General features: G+C 39.5%; 1 protein-coding gene across 1 annotated transcript in view; it reads left to right on the top strand.

The window, feature by feature from the left end:
- The window catches only part of LOC150076778 (glycerophosphodiester phosphodiesterase 1), a 121573-nt gene that overhangs the window by 82341 nt on the left and 20701 nt on the right, over positions 1-18531 (top strand). The window lies entirely within an intron of this gene.

Below are 18531 nucleotides of genomic sequence, written 5' to 3'. Positions count from 1 at the left end.
AGATGAATTATAACTTTGTCACTCTTGAAAATAGAGGAAGAATGCTTAATTAATCCAAGAAGTTTAGAAGTCTGAGGTTTTACGTGATCAACGTGGGAAGAGGGATGAAGGTCAGATCGAAATTGGACACCGAAGTCCTTGAACATATCAGTACTTGCAATTAAAGAGTTTTCAATATAATAATCAGTAAAGACGGAGGGTCTAATTGCACGATTCAAGCGAAAGGGAGATAATTTACATTTTAACGGATTTAGAAACAAGTTATTTTTATTGAGCCCTAGTGAGAGGGAATCAAGACATAACTGGAGTTCATCGCTGTCGGTTTAAGAGCAAATAACTTTGTAAAGTTTAATATCATCTGCATAAAGTTGCCACCCAACATTAACGGACTGAAATAAGGTGGACCCAATGGTGAACCTTGAAGAACACCTTGCTGGTTGGTTGGTTGGTTTAAATGGAAGTTTATTGGCACAAGGGCAACTAAGGCGAAATTGTGCCTGTCACAGTAATTGTGCAAATGATTGAACACCTTGCGAAACAGTAAACGGAATTGATGAAGTACCATCAACTATTACGGATAGTTTATGATTTCTGAGCTGAATCAAGCAAATCTAGTAAAGGGAATCATAGACCATAAGAAGAAAGCTTTAACAGCAGAAGATCAATGTAGACAGTCAAATGCACGTGAAATATCAAGAAAAAGCGAATCAATTTGATTTTCTTTGTCCAAATTAGTTTGTAGGAAATGAGAGAACAAGGCAAGATTTTGAAACAGTTGATTTCCTGGGAAGAAAAGCATACTGATGATTATTGATAAAAGGATGAAGGTAGGAACTAGGATATTTATAAAGTAAGAGTTCAAAAATTTTCGCAATTGTATTCAGTATATCTCTGTCAAAGTTATTAGGTTTATCTTTATCACTCTTTTTTTTTTTTTTTTTTATAAATTGGGATGATATATGAGCCTCTGAACGCTGAAGGATAACAGCCATGAAGAAGACAGTAATTGAAGAGATTTGTAAGAACTGTAGCTAAAGACGAACTACTTTTCTTGAAGAAAAGAGGGTATCAGAACCAGGAGCAGTGAAATCTTTAAGCCGAGAAATGGCTGACTGGACGTCATCAGTAGTGAGAACTAATCTATCAAAACTGTTATTAGTATTATACTCAAACGGATAACAGTGAATTGAACGTTGCTGTTCGGGAGAACAAAGTTTCGAAAAATGGGTAGCAAAAAGATTAGCAATGTTGATAGATATTTGAATCATTAGTTAACATAGGAATTGTAGAAGATCTCGATAGCCTGAAGATCTCTGATGATGCTCATAATCGAATGATTTGCATAATCTAATGGTTAATCAACGATTATTTCAATAATTAAAATATTCAAAGACACAGCATGACATCAGCTGTAATTTTAATAACATCTTTTCAAATCCCTCCACTATTTTTAGGCATGTGTGTGTGAGTGAGAGAGATGCGCACATATTGTCTTCTCCATGTCCGTCCGTCCGCATGTAACAACTGGACTTTCATTGGACGGATGTTCATGAAATTGTATATTTGGGCCTTTTAAAAATATTTATCAAGCCATTTCAAATTTCATTAAAATTGGACAAATAGAAATTTGGTACTTATTATTTCTTCTATACTTTTTGTATGGAAAAAATACGGTATTGTTACAGTATTGTTAGCTTTAGACAGTGCTTGCATGCTTCGCGTGTATTATGTAAGATTTGTGAACGTGCTGTCACTTGTGAAGATATGTATATATATATATAAAGAAAATATAATTTAATTTAGTTTATATTTATAATATATATATATAAGGGGAAGCAAGAAAGTAGGCAAATGCAATCCAAGGTAGCACGAGCTAAACCTCAGAAAAGCAAGGAAAATAAAATGATAAGAGTAAATAATAAAATAAATAATAAAGGGAGGGAAAAGAAAGTTAAAAAGAGCACAAATTTCAGTTGTACAGCAATGTCTCTTCTTGATTAAATTTATATATACAGTATTATATTCAGAGCCGGACCAACGTATTTCCGCGACCCTGGCAGAAAGAATTTTCGGTGCCCTTTTATTAAGGATATATATATATATTTCTTGCCTCATTGTTCTTCTGTTTTTGGCGCCCCGGGCAAGGACTGTACTAGCCCGTGCCTTAATCCGGCACTGATTATATTAAATCTTTCTCTCTCTCTTTAATACTCTTATTTCTCTATCATTCATATATATATATATATAATCCAATTAATCCAGAATTATCCTATTTTAGCTTATATATATATATATATATATAAAGCATCCATAAAATTACTGAGTTTAGGTTGTAAAGATGTAAACTTATAGTTAAAGTGTAATATATTTTAATAATTACTCAGTTGTGCTTATAATGTGGTAGCGATCGGTCGGGCTAAATATCATCCAGCCTGTATCATTTATAAATTGTTGTTATGTATTACGGTACGACACTTGTTGTTTTGGCATTCTAGACTTACATTTGTCTCATATCTTACGTTAATGTTTTACTAAATTATTCCACATTTCCACTATTATATAATTTTGGCTTTAGTATACAGGCAGATGATAACAGAAACCGATGGCTCAGTCTAGCATGGGTTGGTTATTTTGTAAGGGTTTAGCCCTCGACAAAGTTCCTTGCAAAATAATTTTCCTGTGTTGGGCTTATTATTTTATTATTTTATTAATTTACTTAATATGATTTATATTTTGGTTTTCATGTATACTGGAGATATGGCAGGACTATGGCTATATGGATTTTCAAACTTTAAAGATATTTACTTTACACTATAACGTATCTATTTAGTATATATATATATATATATATATATATATATATATATATATATATAAAGAGAGAGAATGATGGGCATAATCTAAATAATCGATTATGCTCATCACTACTTTGGACCTTTTCATAAAGCCCAATATCTCTCCTTAGGTGTAGTCTCCATACTTGGTCGCAGTACTCTAGGTATAACCTCGGTAACCATGGACTTCATGTCTGCCCGGATAGTAATCCGCAAACTTTTCTCCTTCTACACTTCTTTAAATAATCTACTCCTAATGAATAAGTCTTTTTGGGATTGCTATTCCCCAGGTGCAAAACCTTGCATTTTTCACCTTTAAAACAGAGATGCCACTTTTCTGAAGGAGAGTTGTTTGGCCACTCATATACAAATTTTGATATGACTCCTGTATCACTTTGGCAATGTCATTTAAGAAATCGCAAACAACTGCGATTCCAGCATCAATCAATTCTTCAGGGACCTCAGTTTCGCAATGACAACAGCAATATGAAACAAGCACTCAAGGAAACATACCAATTCATTGATGTGGCGCATGGCAGAAAATTCCGATGATGGATGCGATCGATGTCACTGTGATGGCCAGTTTAACATAAAAAAAAAAAAATAATAATTACTCCTGGCAGACCCCCAGTATTATAAGCATGATGAGGCATTATTGCACCTTCAGAAGAGATTTGTGCTAGACAATAACTTTAATCTTTCTCTGAAACTGTATAATCCTAACGTGAATTTAATATATAAAAGCTATAAAGTATTTTAAGGCAAGAGCCTCATGCTACGTGTTAGAATGACTAACGTATAGATTAGTGCAATTGCATCCGTTTAATTCGTAGCTATCTACCAAAGAAAAGTTGGCATCATTTTATATTTCATAACTGGGTTGTCACAATTGCAACGACCAGGGTACCTGCCCACCCACCGATGAGAAGCCAATAAGCTTCGAAACGGTGCCGTCTGGGTCGTGGTGTCCGCCAAGAATAAGTAACATTAGTTTTATCCACTGGTGAAGCGTTACTTATTCAAGGTAGTGCAATACCATGGCAACTCGTTGTGAAGGTATTCACAATATGAAATGCAATTAAAACGATGCTACTTTGGTAGATGGCTACGAATTAAACTGATGCAATTGCACTAACCTATACGCTATATAAAAGCTGTAAATAAGTATTATCCTGATGAATGCATGATGATCATCATGCATTCATCAATCAGAGATAATTATACATGCTTTCATGCCATTGTAAATAAGTATAAAAGTTATCATAAACCTTACGCAAATGCATGCATTTTAATTTTACCCTTATACACTGTGCTGCCACTTTATTGGGTACACCCCTGCTGTGCATACAAATGGTTTGTCCTACAACGTTACAATTCATATGATCACAGTTGTGAATATAAATGCAGCAGAACAACCTTTCTACTATCAGTTAAGCGTACAAACCGTAGCAAGAATAGGGAAAAGGTGTGATCTAACGGACTTCGAACGTGGCATGGTAGTAGGTGCAAGACATGCTGGACAAAGCATCTCTGAAACGGCAGTTCTCCTGAACTTTTCACGCACCACAGTTTCAAGGGGTGTATCGAGAATGGTGCAACGAACAGAAAGCATCCTCTCAACGGCACTCCTGTGGAAGAAAATCGCTTGTTGATGAGAGAGGTCAGAGAAAGATGGCTAGAATTGTGCAAGCAAACAGACAGGCCACAATGTCGCACATTACGTCAGAATACAACCTTGGTGCGCAGAACAAAATATCGCAACGGACCACTAGTCGCACTTTGTCGCGAATGGGCTACAACAGCCGACAGCCACATCGCGTACCTTTGTTATCAATGAAGGACAAGAGAGCACGCCTCCTGTGGGCACAGCAACACCAGCACTGGACTATCGAGGATTGGAAAAGAGTTGCTTGGTCTGAGGAGTCGAAGTTCCTAGTGCATCATGTTGATGGAAGGCTCAGAATTTGGCGAAAATAACAAGAATCCATGAACCCGTCATGTCTGACGACATCTGTGCAAGGTGGTGGGGACAGTATTATGGTGTAGGGGAATGTTTCCTTCGCACACGTTGGGTCCATTGATACCGGTACAACAAAGCCCGAATCATTATGGAATGGTTCCAGGAACATAATAATGACTTTTCTTTGCTGCATTGGCCTGCTCAGTCCGAGGATCTCAATCCTATTGAACATCTTTGGGATGAGCTGGAAAGGGCTGTTCGCTGCAGGCCTACACCTCCGTCGAATCACAAGGAACTGCGTGACACACTCGTGTCTGCGTGACTCCATTCCTGCACAACGTTTTCAGCATCTTGTTCAATCCATGCCTAGACGAAATCAGGCTGTTTTGAAGGTTAAAGGAGGCTGAACACGCTACTACTTACCTAATAAAGTGGCAGCACAGTGTAGGAGCAAGCAAATAAAATAAGTCAACCCATCGATCTGAAAATTTGTTACAAAAGATTCTTAAAATATTCTAAGCAAGCATTGGAATTTTTAAATGGATCAGAGCTCCTGTTCTACATTTATACACTGCTCGACAAAATTAACAGAACAAAATATTTTTAATGAATATTTTGTGCAACAGTGTTGCCGAAGGCGAATATTTGATATAATACGAATCCTGCAATCCAAATTCAGAGTCATCGTTCCACTGGTCAACGTATAAAGCCTCGCCACCATGCCCTATCCGTGTACTTCTCTCGGTCTTTATCATGTCCTGCCACTTCATTCTTGGTCTTTTGTCCCTTACTTGTAAATCAAACATTCTTCTTGGCAAACGCCTGTCGTTCATCCTCTTGACATGTTCAAACCATTTCAAACGGGACCGCTTTTCTATTCGGATGGCTGTTATAAGTGTGTCACCAAGTGGGAAGGAAAGGCCGATTGCTAAAACGTGGGGGTGGTTTATAATGTTTTGACTGTGCAGTGTGCATAATAAATTCTAAATATCGGTATTAATTCAAGTCTTTCTAGTATTCAAATTTCCAACCTAATGCAAGCATCTTTAATTTAAGGCATACGGTTTTATACTCGGCGTATATGAATCGACCCCCAAATTTCAGACGATATTTGAATGTCTGAAAGATCAACTTATAGGTTGGAAGATACGCTAATCAGTATTTCCTGATTCTCATAAGATTATTACCATCCATAACATAACTTTAGTAAGATTAAAAGATGGTGAACATAAAATTACAAATCTGTTTATTATATTCATTTCAGTTCTCTGAACTTTTATAACTCCAGTAGATAAAATAAATTTTTTTTCTTGTGAATGTTTTTATTTCATAAAATTACCCTACATATTAGATGAATATTTAGAGATGGGTTTTTTCTGGTGATTAACAAAGAGTCATGGAGTTCTCTACCCCTCCCTCAACCTTTTGGGCACTAAAATATCAGATAAATACTCAAAGGTGCGTTTCTTGTTTGCGTGCCCGTATCATCGTCACCGGCTAACGTGATAATCGCATTAAACAATTATCGTGGACATCTGCCATGTTTTTATTCGAAACAGGAAGTGACAGGCTCCAAGAATCCGGATAGAAAAGAGGACAAATTTGCTCTTCTGTCAAGGGATACGTAAACGATGAAGCTGGAGAGGATGGGGGAAATGGGGGGAGAGAAGAAGGAAAGAGAAGGGAAACCAGTATTGGGAACATCATCGGCTCTGCCGTATCGCCGCCTTCCGGGGCGTCTCTTCCAGCCTCGCCGGTGCCTCCAAGTGTGTAGACGAGAACACCCGAAGAGCCGTAGCAAGTGTGCATGAAAAGTGAAGTGCAGAGTTACACGTTTCAGAAAATGCCATCATGGACGTGGTGGGGTGGGTGGGTAGGGAGAAAGAAATGCTTACACACCGAAGTCGGGCAGTGCGCTCTAGCAGGAGGTGAAGAACGCATCCCTCGCTAGTAGCACAAGTCATCCCCCTCGCCTGGGAAGACGTAAATATTTTACTGAAGTCATTGTAATTGCCCAAACTTTGGCAAGTTACGTTCCTATCGTCGCCAGCTCGAGCCATGGCGCCGCCATAGGTCTGTCTCCTCTTGAAGTCAAAGCCGTCTGTGTTTATGAAATTGTGGAATTAGTCCTACTAGGGTGAGGTGTGATACTGAAGTGGAATAAGTTAACGTCTACTTTGTAATCCGCAGTTCAGTTGATTGCGTTATTCTAGCGTTCATTGCCTCGTTTGTCAAAAGGGAATACTGTCCATCTTTATCCAAATCCCTCTTGGCAGGAACAAAAGTTCCAACTCGTCTCAAATAAATCCCCGCTGTGTAAGGCGAATTGGAAAGTTATAGGTTACGCTATATGAACTGGATTTTCTGAAACAGCAAAACTTGTATTATGATAACAAATTATTCTTCAATTTATATAGGGATATGTGAAAGTCGCCATTAATTACTGAAAATATAGTCTCATTTCCCGTATTTGTATACAGTACTTGAAATTTTGGCAGCCATGTTTAAAATATTCATCTGGCCATCCATTTAGCACTAATAAAATGCTGCTAAAAGAATAGATAATTATGAAAGCTATAGCTAGCATACAGAACTAACCTCATTTATATATTTAGTAAATTTATTTTTAATTTCGAATATCGAGAACAAAGCATGAAATCGAAAGTCACTGTTAACAGTTCAACTTTCCTAAATGTTAAAAACCGGAACTATAAAATTAGTTTCACGATATTCAGTTTCTAAATATGGAATTTTGTTTATTAACAAAACTATTAGGACATGCTCACGATTTTGCGAATTATATTCGCTACTATTTAATTAATAGCAGATAATATTATTAATATAAATTAGTAGATAATATAGAATTAAAATAAATAATTTATCGATAATTTCAGTCGAAGGAACTGCTGAGTCAACTTTTGCTTCACATGAAATAGATTATCGTACTGTGTTGTACGCTAGGTGTCGCTGTGTTCTGCATACCTATAATTTTACAGTATTTATACTTATATTAAAAGTAGTTAAAAAGTAGGCTTTTTGATTGATATTTAAGCTTGGGCTGAGCATTCAAGATTAATTAACGAAGTATTGTCGAGAATTTTTTTGATAATACAAGTAGCAAGAATTAAAATGCTTTAAGAGACGTTGCTTTTCTTCTTTTTTTTTAATTCATAACTATTTAAATATGATTATCATCACAGTAACTATGCTAGGTGTAGCTTTGCACCGATAATTTTACAGTATTTATTAAAATTATAAATGGTGGGTTTTTATTAATATTTACCTTTCGCTGTGTTCAAGATTAATTAACTTAGTATTGTGCAGAAATTTTTTGATAATACAAATAAGCAAGAATTAAAATGCTTTAGAAGACATTTTTCTTTCTTTCTTTCTTTTTTTATTAATAACTATTGAAATATGATTACCATCATAGTAACTTCGCCTGCTGGTACGCCATCTTTAAACTTGAATCTACAGAATCATGCATAGTGGACTTCAGGGCATTACTGCAGTTAATGGAGGGGAAAACAAAATCCCAGGGGCATATTTGGTATTCCGATGCACATCTTTGTGGTGTTTTTTTTTTTGTTTTTTTTTTCCAATTTGTTTATTATATTTTTGTGTGCGCACTCTCGCAGATTTTATATTCTGGACTTTCTTTTTTTTATTTTTATCGAATGTACTATTTATTTTTTGTTCCTCCTGTCGGGCCTCTCGTTTAGTTTTATCTTTTCGTGACTGAGTTATGTCAGGGTTCGTGTACTTCTTTCCGTCTTTTTGTTATGCGTGTTAATTCCGGAGCCTACATGGTGTTGGCAGGACCTTTCATCCACTCTGTAAGACTCTGCACTTTACCGCTACCTGGGGAATGTTGGGTGGTGCCGGCTAGTCGATTTTCTAGATATTTTACTACCGTAGACTGGGTCTAGTGTTGAATATACGAAACAGACTGTGACCGAACGTATGTGGGCTTTATCTGTCAATGACGTCTATGTACCCTGAATTTTATATGACTGCTGTGGAGATATGCATTTGTTAGGCACGTGTTTGCTTGATTAAAACTTGAATATTGTTAGAACATTGAAAATATCGAGCTGTTTCTCAATAAATGTAAACATTATCATATTTCCAAATTCACCTTTCGTGTTTTGATGAATTTAATTTCTGTTACTGCGTGTGCGGTCTATCTATTGTTTTGTGACCTTTACTTTGAACACCTGGAACACGTTAATAGAAAAAAACACCTGCTGTGTTGTTAAACACAGCTCTGCCTGACCTACACATCAGAATTCTGTCTAATTCGTGATCTCAGCATAAGGCAGTAAGTTACCAACCACAGTTAATCGCCGTACGGGTCAAAGGTTTTGTTTTCGTACTACCTCTACAAAATGTTGTAATACGAGAAGACAGTGGCACTAATCTACCAAAAGGTTTTGTTTTTCGTACTACCCCTACAAAATGTTGTAATACGAGAAGACAGTGGTACCAATTTACCAACTGGATTTATTGATGTTTTTTATTCTTTTTTAATAGCGGTTAGAGAGAGAAGTTATGAAATCTTGCGCTTCATGGCATTACTAAACATATTCTATTGTTTTTATCGATTCTAACGAAATTGGGAAATGTCAGTTATAAAAGGACCATTTTTTTATTTTTATTTTTATGTTGTAGAATAAGTAATTGCGAACTTATACAACTGGGAAAAAAAATAATACATTGCTTTGCAATAGCAACACCTCCCCCCCCCCCCATGTAAGAATGTGCTAGCCTGTGACGCTGGTGAAGGCTCAAAGTCGGGAATGGCTGATATAAGATTGTAGTTCGCACACGTGGTGATCAATTTTTGAGTGTCTATGAGGAGAAGCATGGGTCAGCGTCGAATTTGATCATTTCTGTTTGAAGATAAGAAAGCACTCAAATCTACGTTGGTTTAATTACGTTTATTTCCGATTTGTAAATATGTACAGTGATTTAGGATTAGACTTATAAGCAAAATCCAAGCTAATCTTCAACATCAGGAACACTACCTCCAGGATGACACTCGTTACCATGCCCTTACTGAATTTGCACAGTCAACTTCCAACTGAGATGAATGATACAGCGAAGAAACATTCCATGAACAGGTCCTCTTCTATGAAGAGGAGTAGTGATCTTCTGTCACTACTCCTCTTCCTCCTAAAACTCTAATGCTGACACCTCTGCTGTCACTCCGCTGGAGTGCGGGATTGCCCTCTTGTGGAGAGGATCCTCTCAGTCACCATGCTTGCTGAGTAAGACGTTTTCTCCTGGGGATGTAGGATTAACTGCTAACCCTCCAGGGTAGGATAATTTGCAAAACCCTCCTGGGGTTGGATCCCCCAAAGCTGTCCCCTAAATATTTAATGTGGTACAGGGCTTTGGCACCCTGCTGACTACCAAACGGTGCTTCACCTCACAGGCCCCTAGTCCTGCATTCTTTCTTTTTCCCTGGGTTGGGTGGGCTCCTCAACCAAGGAATTCCCCAATTCTTCACCCCTTTCCTCCTATAATGGAGGATATTTCTTTCTTCATCTTTCTTTCCCCTTCTGTTACTTCCACTAAATTTTTTTTCTTATTATTATTTTTTAACTTGGCCTCTGTCAGGAAGTTCAGGCGACCTTGGCAGAGACCAGCCAGAGAACTATGGGCTGCCTGGAGTACCTCCTAGTGGTGGTGGTGGCGAGTTTCATTAGGAGCCAGAAGAACAACAGAACCCAACGCTATTCTAACACAAAGAACTCTTTAGAGTTCAGTTTACTTTACACGAGAAATGATGGCGCAGTTGTGGGAAACCACCGGTGGCGCTCCAAAGCAAAAACACTATGCTACTATGTACAGTGACAGCTCTTTCCAATATTTCCGTCACAAAAGATCACTTAGGACACAAGAACTTACTGCATGCAAGAGCTTATTGTTCTTGTAACTTAAGTGATCTTTTGCGTCGGTGTATTGCAAAGAGAGATGTTGCTGAAGAAGCGGTAAGAAAATACCACGAAACGTTTGACTCCGTTATGTATATATTTCCATATCGGAAATAAACATAATTAAAGCAAAGTAGGTTTGCCCGCTTTATCTTCAATACAGTTTACCTACGCTCAATGCTACTCAAGGCATATCCATTCATCTTTCTTACTTTGAAGGTGGAATAATTGGGGAAATACGTGCAAGTGCCAGTATCTCGACAACAGCCGATTAATAAATACTCCCGTTCTGTGGTGTCAAGAGTCAATCGTGACTAACTCAACAGCGATCGAACAACCAGCCATAGGTCACACGTGGAACAGTCACGCGTGGTCAACGTTCGTGGTGAGCGTTGTGTGTCTTGTCTCGTAACACAGCAGCGACGCAGCACAGTAGCCCAATTAACCACACAGTACGACGTAGGAATAGCAAGACGTGGAATTTAGTGTTTAAAATTTACGGGTGAAGCGGCACCGGGATTTCGCCCAACTGCGTTGTGTACTTTGAGTTGCAGAACAAACTCTGTCAAGGCCAGATTGTGTTAGAGTTCTTTTGTGTGGTCTGCATAGTATTGGTCTGTAGAACGTTCGCGTCTCCACTGTTAACTGGGGTTGCCTTCCTCTACATCCTCAAATTACTCTTCCTTATACTGTTCCCCCTACTTAACTTTTTTTGTTTTTTGTTAACTTGGTCTCCATCCAGGAAGCTCAGGCGATCCTAGCGGACGCCAGCCAGAGAGCCAATCTCTATTGCCTGGTTCACTTCCTAGTGGAGTGTACTGCTACGTTCCTATTGGCTGGTACCTCTACCGTGGGATGCCAGGGGTACAGGATTACGGGCACTCATAGGTTTGCCCTCTTATTCACCTATGAGTGCGTAACCTCTTTCGTCCTATACTTTTGGTAGGATAATACGTGCATAGTTTTCGCCCGCATCCTCGTGGCGTGGACGGGAACTGGGAAGCAGCCTTCCTGGTGATCGCAGCTTCTCAGTAGCTAACTAAATAATACAACAAACACACTGCACAAACAAAAAAAAAATAACTATTATATGCGTCTAGGTCGCCTGAAAAATAACTTTCAACTCTACCCATGTGTCTTATGTCTGTTAATTGCGTGTGTTCTATGGTCGATGTGTTTTGCTGGACGAAATACCCAAGTTTATGGGGGGGGGAACCTTGCTATATACGCCTGAGACAGACTAACTCAGCCACGGAATAAAAAAAAAAAAAAAAAAACCATTAAAGTTCTTCGCGTCATCGACGGAATTCGAACCCGGGCCTTTTCCACCCGGTGTGGAGAGGACGGTGACGATACCACTGTGCTACCGCGCAGACTATACAAACATAGCACAACATTCATTTCTGGCCATTTTACAGAGATTTGTATCACTGCATTCGTGGGTAGCACAGTTGGTAGCATCGCAGCCCTCCAGGTGGAAAAGTTCTGATTTGAAAAAGACCCATAAAAATTTTTATTTTTATGGGTCTTTTTCAAAACGTGACTCAGTTAGCCGGTCTCAGGCGAAGGCAGTGGTTTCCCCTCCGGAAACTCGGTTTTCTTCCAGCAATTTACAGACAGTATACACGGAGCAATATGGCCTTAGTCACTGATGCTCCCAATAACAACAACAATTGGAGCAGCTATTTTCTTTTTTATTGTTTTTTTACTATTTAAGTGAACTGTACTTCATTTTTTCTAGACATCAGCTGACTCAGTCGCACTGTACTTTTTAAGTGTACAGACAGATGATTGCCATCTACAATGGCCACCATATAATTTTTTGTCAAAATATTAACCTCGGAAAAGACAATTCCATGAACAATGAACGGATAGCATATTCTCTTCCACTTTCTTTGTTGATACCAATAATGAAACTTCCACCATGCTGATCGTTGGTTTTAAATCACACTAAGAAAGTGGATCTTCATTAATATGTTATTTCCATGATTTTATAACTTCTGTGTAGTGTTGAACCCGTATAACTAATACCACCAACCTTATAGCTAGCACAGTGGTTACGATCACCATTCTTCCCCATCATGTGGAAAAGACCAGAAGGATTTTTTGGGAAACATTTAAGATGTGTTCTAGTTCGTGGGTCTAAGATGAGGAGTGTACGATTAACCTTCTACATAACAATCAGACTCAAAAGAACTAACAGGTCCGTGACGGATGATTTTCGGAATAACTGTCCCATTCACAAAGGAAGTCCAATAAACATTAAATCCAAATGGCATACAAAGAAGGTACTTGTCCTTCGGCCACGCCATAGGAAAGTATTTGTGTTTTCCATTCTTTCGCGCCATGTGCAAAAGGCTGGAATTGGAGAAACTTTGCGACTCTTCACGCCGTGGCGGAGTTAATCGGTTTCGGGTTAAGACTGACTGCGTGCTTTTTTTTTTACCTCCTGCACGGCATGGATTCTGTAAGGTGTTTCAATGCGTTTTGGTCTTATTGTAACCATTTTTCCAGCAAAATATCGCAAATTTGAAGGAAGAGGATTCGTTGCCGAATAACTATCTCCAGCATATCATATACATTCTCGGTGAATATTGGGCCCGGGAATATGGTGGAAATCCGTGTCACGTTCTCCGAACGATACTTGCATGATTCTGGCACGATGCACTTTACATTGTCATCCATAAAGTGGCCATCGATTTCGAGATAAAAGAGTAACGTTGCAGGGCGCAGTAGATCTCATACAAAATTCAGGTACTCCCTGGATGGATGACATTCGATCTTCCACCGGTATCAATGGACCCACTCGGTGCCAACAAAACATTCCCCATATTAGGATACCACCTCCAGATGCTTTGCTTGTCTTAAGGCAAGCAAGAGCCATCGCTTTGTGAGGTTCTCGCCACGCACTCTGCCTACCATCAGTGCAAACCGAATAGGCAGGCGGCTGCTAATACCTGATTTCTTAAATTCCTTGCGCATGGTACTGGTTGAAATAGGGCAGGTCTGGGCTTGACCGAATTCAGATATTTGCTGCACACTGTATGTTTTATTTTTCTGTATAATCCTCCTTAAAGTACGACAGCTTCCCTCTTGAAGTATTGTTTTTCTGCTATATTTACGCCTTTGAGATGTTGAAGAACGCTTGCTTTCCGGTCATTAAAAACCTCTAAGATACACACACACATTGGCCACATGCTTTAGAGACACCAGTTATGTCTTTCGTTTCTTGAATCATGGCCCCTACTAAACGTGCACCCACAATAAGACCATTTTCAAAGTCTGATAGATCACGCGTTTTCCCCATTCTGGCTTCACATTACTGCAGTCGAACAGCCTGTGCAGTCTTTATATTCAAAGAGGCAATCACCCCACACTGTTTTCTTTGAAATCATGGGATAGCTACCTAGTAACGGGTAGACCCGTAGACCCACCCGTTTTTCCCGGATAAAGGCAGTCACACGACGAGGCATTGAGTCCACTAGTTCACGCAAGCGTTGCACAGGTATTTCCATCCATGCTTGCTGCACCGCCGTCCATAATTCAGTGGATTCCTGGGTGGAGGATCCAAAGCTCGAACGGACCCTTTCCTTAGCATCCCAAGATGCTCCACGGGGTTCATGTCCGTTGAACAGAGAGGCCATTCTAGGGGTGGTAAAATGTGTGGCTTGCTCTTTGAACCATATTCTAGTCACCACGGCTCTGTGAGGAGGCGCATTGTCCTGCTGGAAGAGTCCATTGCTCTGTGAGTGCACGATGACTATGAAGGGATGCAGGTGGTCTGCAAGGATGATCATGTAACCTGGATCGTTCAGAGATGCGTCTAGACGTACCAGAGGTCCCAACGTGTGCCAGTTGAACACGTCCCAGACCATTACCAACCATCCACCTGCCTGAACAGTTCCTTGTTGACAAGCCGGATGCATAGCTTCGTGCGGTTTCCGCCAGATACGCACCCTCCCTTCCACTCTAAATGAGTGGAAACGGGACTCATCGGACCAGGAGACCTGTCTCCAGTCATTCAAGGTCCAGTGCCTATGTTCTTTCGCGCAGTTGAAGCGTAGAGTCATGGTGTTAGCAATGGGACTCTGATGGGTCCCATAACCTATTGCGACTAATGATCGCCTGATGGTCTTGGTGGAGACGTTTCTGGCACCTCCTTCGTTGAAGTCGGTGGCGATTTGTGCCACTGTCGCTCTCCAGTTGGCTGAAACGTTGCGAGACAGACGTCGACGGCCACTTTCATCCACCGCCTTTCTCCGCCCACAGCGCTGTCCACGATAAGATGTTATTCTGGAAATGGCGTATTCCCGATTCACTCTTGATACTGTCGAATGGGGATAGTGCAATTTCTATACCACCTCCGCGATAGAGTGACTCATGCGTCGGGCACCCACTATCATCCCTCTTTCAATTTTGGTTAACTCACGACGTTTATCTATACTGACATCGAATTACCGTCTACGTCAGTGATTCCCAAACTACTGAGATCTACTTGCCCCTTCAAAAATGAAAGAACGTTTACGGACCCCTTCAAAAATGAAAGAAAGTTTACGGACCCCTTCAAAAATGAAAAAAAGTTCGCGGACTCACTATACATATGCAACCGATTCACCAAATTTAGCCAACATAATAGCACCCACCAACAGAGAAAATTCAAGAAACCAACAATTCAAATCCAAACTCTCCAGACTAAAACCAATGGACAGGATGTTCCCCAGTGCATCCCCTCACTTCATAAATTATCATTATATTGATTGCAGGAGGTTGCTCAACTCTGAAGCCTACAGGAGTCTCATTCCCAACCAAATGATGTGAAATAAAAACAGTTGCCTGCCTGCAACCCATACGGACCGCCAGGGGGGCGCGGATCCCAGTTTGGGAACCGCTGATCTACATGAATGCAATGTACCTATATACCTGTAAAGCAGTGGGTTCGACTCCTAGCGAGAGGGATGACAGCGTAGCGTTGCCCAGGAACCAGGTATCCCATGAATTCTGTCCTTTCAGTGTACAATACAGTGGTATCTCGTAAAAGATGATTGGATATGACGGACGTAATAGATTATTACGAACGATTACGAAATGCTATAATCGATTATGGCATTTTTATTATGCCCATCGCTACTTGTGGACTTAGTTGCCCTGACTCCAAAACAAAGCAACTACGAAAATAGCAGAGGTCATTGTAAATAATCGCCAACCAAGGTACTAAAGATGCTTCTGTAGTTGTGTTATGCTATGTTTCATACGGTCGAGGAGGTCCCAAGGGCGTATGAACATTTTGTTTATGATTAAAAGTTTACTATCAAACAGTGTTTCCCATGAAAGTTCAGACACGACAGAATTTTAATGATTCGTGGGGTGGAGCTACCACGTGGTTGGAAGATTGAAGAATAGAAATCTGTTGCGATAAACCAAGGGAATATGTTTGTGCAGACCCTGTATGAATTAGCGTCCATTTTGAAGCTGTAAATTAAAGACAACCAAGGGAATAATAGGTTGGTAATGTAGATTGTCTTCATCTGCTCTGTTCTTGCATTTGTATCAGAATTTCATGTTATAAATATCTGAAGATGCGCTTCTTTTGTAGTTTATGAGATGAAAAGGAAAACTTCGTTTTATTATTGTGTGGAAGGTGAATGGCATCACCTCTAGTGAAAAGCAGAAGAGGTAAAAGGAATTATCCTTGGATTCGCCCCCCTCCCTTGCAGAGATGAGTTGGTGGTTAGTGACTAAAATCGCGGAACCATGTTTAAAAGTGCCTGTGAGGAAGTCACTGATTCTGGTATTACTAAGTAAGGTTACCAGAAATACAGTTCAGAAACACTGCTTTATATCACCCATATTAGTACTATTCGTACAGTGCAAGGAAGTGCAAGCTTTTGCTGTACTAGGAGGCCAAAAAATAGAGAGAGAAAGAAAAAAAAATATATATAAAAGTATATAAGAAAATAGATTGTGTGCTGCTGTCCTCACCTACCTGAGGAAGAAAGCACACGATTGAAAGATCAACTATCCAGCTGAACTTTGAATTTTTTTCAAGCTGTTAGCCTCAACTCCCCCGGAGGTAACTTGTTCCACTAATCAACAACTCTCTGACAAAAAAAAAACCCTTGCAATCCAGTCTAAACCTCTTCCCCCGTAATTTGAATTCATAGCAGTAAAAATTTCGCCTTCATTCGTTTTACTATCACCTCATCAGAGCCTGTCAGGTCTTTTCTAAGGTGCCTGGTTGCCAAATAGTGTAAGCCACATAATTCAAGTCTTTTCTTTCCTCGTATGGTCACCATGTTGGTTGCCCGCCTTTGGACCCTTCGTGAAGTTCAGTATCTTTTGTTAGGTGAGATCTCGCTATACTTGGACACGGTATTTCTAGTGCGATCTCGCATTTGAGATTATGTATATTTTGTTAGGGCGGTACCTGGAATGGTAGTTCAACTCCACCTTGTATCTGAAGGTACAATAAAAAGGCCAGACATGCGAGTGGTGTATTGTTTGTGTGAATAGTGTATGCTGGCCACTTGGCTACCCAGAAGTGGCAATCACCTAGACGGCTGCTTCTGAGTACACGACCCTAAGCATGGGAAGGTGGGCCAATTTTATTATGGGACACAGCCGGTCTCCGAAGAGACAGACTAATATTAAGTTCAGTTTAACAGCTGGTCTTCAAGTATACAATAATCAAATCAAAGGTTAGTCTTCTAAAATGCAAAGAGCTATTTACATAATATAATATATTGTATTTATATACAATGATGCATTATGAGAAGAATTACAAGAGCACTAGCAAGAGATTAACAGAATAATTGAAGTTATCGAGGTTGTAATAATAGACAGATTAGTAAAGTCCTTGGCAAAGTTCTGTGATGCATGAAAGTAACTGCAATTTTGGAGGAGAATAGATTCGTGTCCAGACGTATAGTATCCATCACAGGAAATTAATATATCCCTTAAGAAGTCGTATATATGATATTTCTGAAGAATGGTTTCCAACTTTCCTTAGATCCGCATAAGCATAAATCAGTATGTGATAAACCAGATTTGAAGAGTTCCTCAATCATAGATCCATGGCCAGATATAATAAATGGAGTTTGTAGGCTCCTAAACTATTTTTGATTGTTTTTATTTAGAAGAAAAGAAACTTCGGCTATAAATTCTCTAGTTGTTTATTAAAGGTGTTTATTAAAAACATTTCGATAGGTTGTTTACCGTATTTGTTATAGAACGGAAGACTGTTATTTTGTCTATTAAAGAAGATTTTAATAACTTCCTTAATTAAAATTTGGAATGTTTCCAGATATTAGAAAGGTAGAATTCAACTGATTCATCTTCAACATTCCAGGTCTGGTTGCTTACGAGTCTCGCTGTTAAATAAAAGGAAAAATGTGTAGGGAAGGAATGTGCTGGGCCATGGGGAACCCAACCTCACTCTCCCCAACAACGGAAACGGAGTTACACCACGATTAAAAATGGACAAAACTTCTAATTTCCGATGCACCAATGGTATTGCAGTGCCCCTTCGTGGTAGCGTAGAGATCCCTTTTAAAGGTTTTTCAAATTGCGGCAGGTTAGTCCACCTCTATCGGAGATGAAGAGGGTTTTTCTTCAGGCAGCATGGGTTTTTCATCCCGGCATAACACGAAGTTCAGAGACACGATTTACTGTTATGCCTCGTGGCCTTAATTGCTTCGGCACCTAGCGAAACAACCCAAATAATGTTACGGCTTCCGTCTGAGCGCTACATCCTGTTTCTCCATGTCGTTGAGGGCGTGCGTTTGTCGCCATATTATTAATA

The sequence above is a fragment of the Mastigoproctus giganteus genome, chromosome 12 (assembly GCF_048544385.1).
Source record: "Mastigoproctus giganteus isolate SK-2022 chromosome 12, ASM4854438v1, whole genome shotgun sequence".
In the NCBI taxonomy this organism is placed as follows: domain Eukaryota; kingdom Metazoa; phylum Arthropoda; class Arachnida; order Uropygi; family Thelyphonidae; genus Mastigoproctus; species Mastigoproctus giganteus.
The sequence above is the reverse complement of the archived record's forward strand: the minus strand, read 5'-3'. Positions and strand labels throughout refer to the sequence as shown.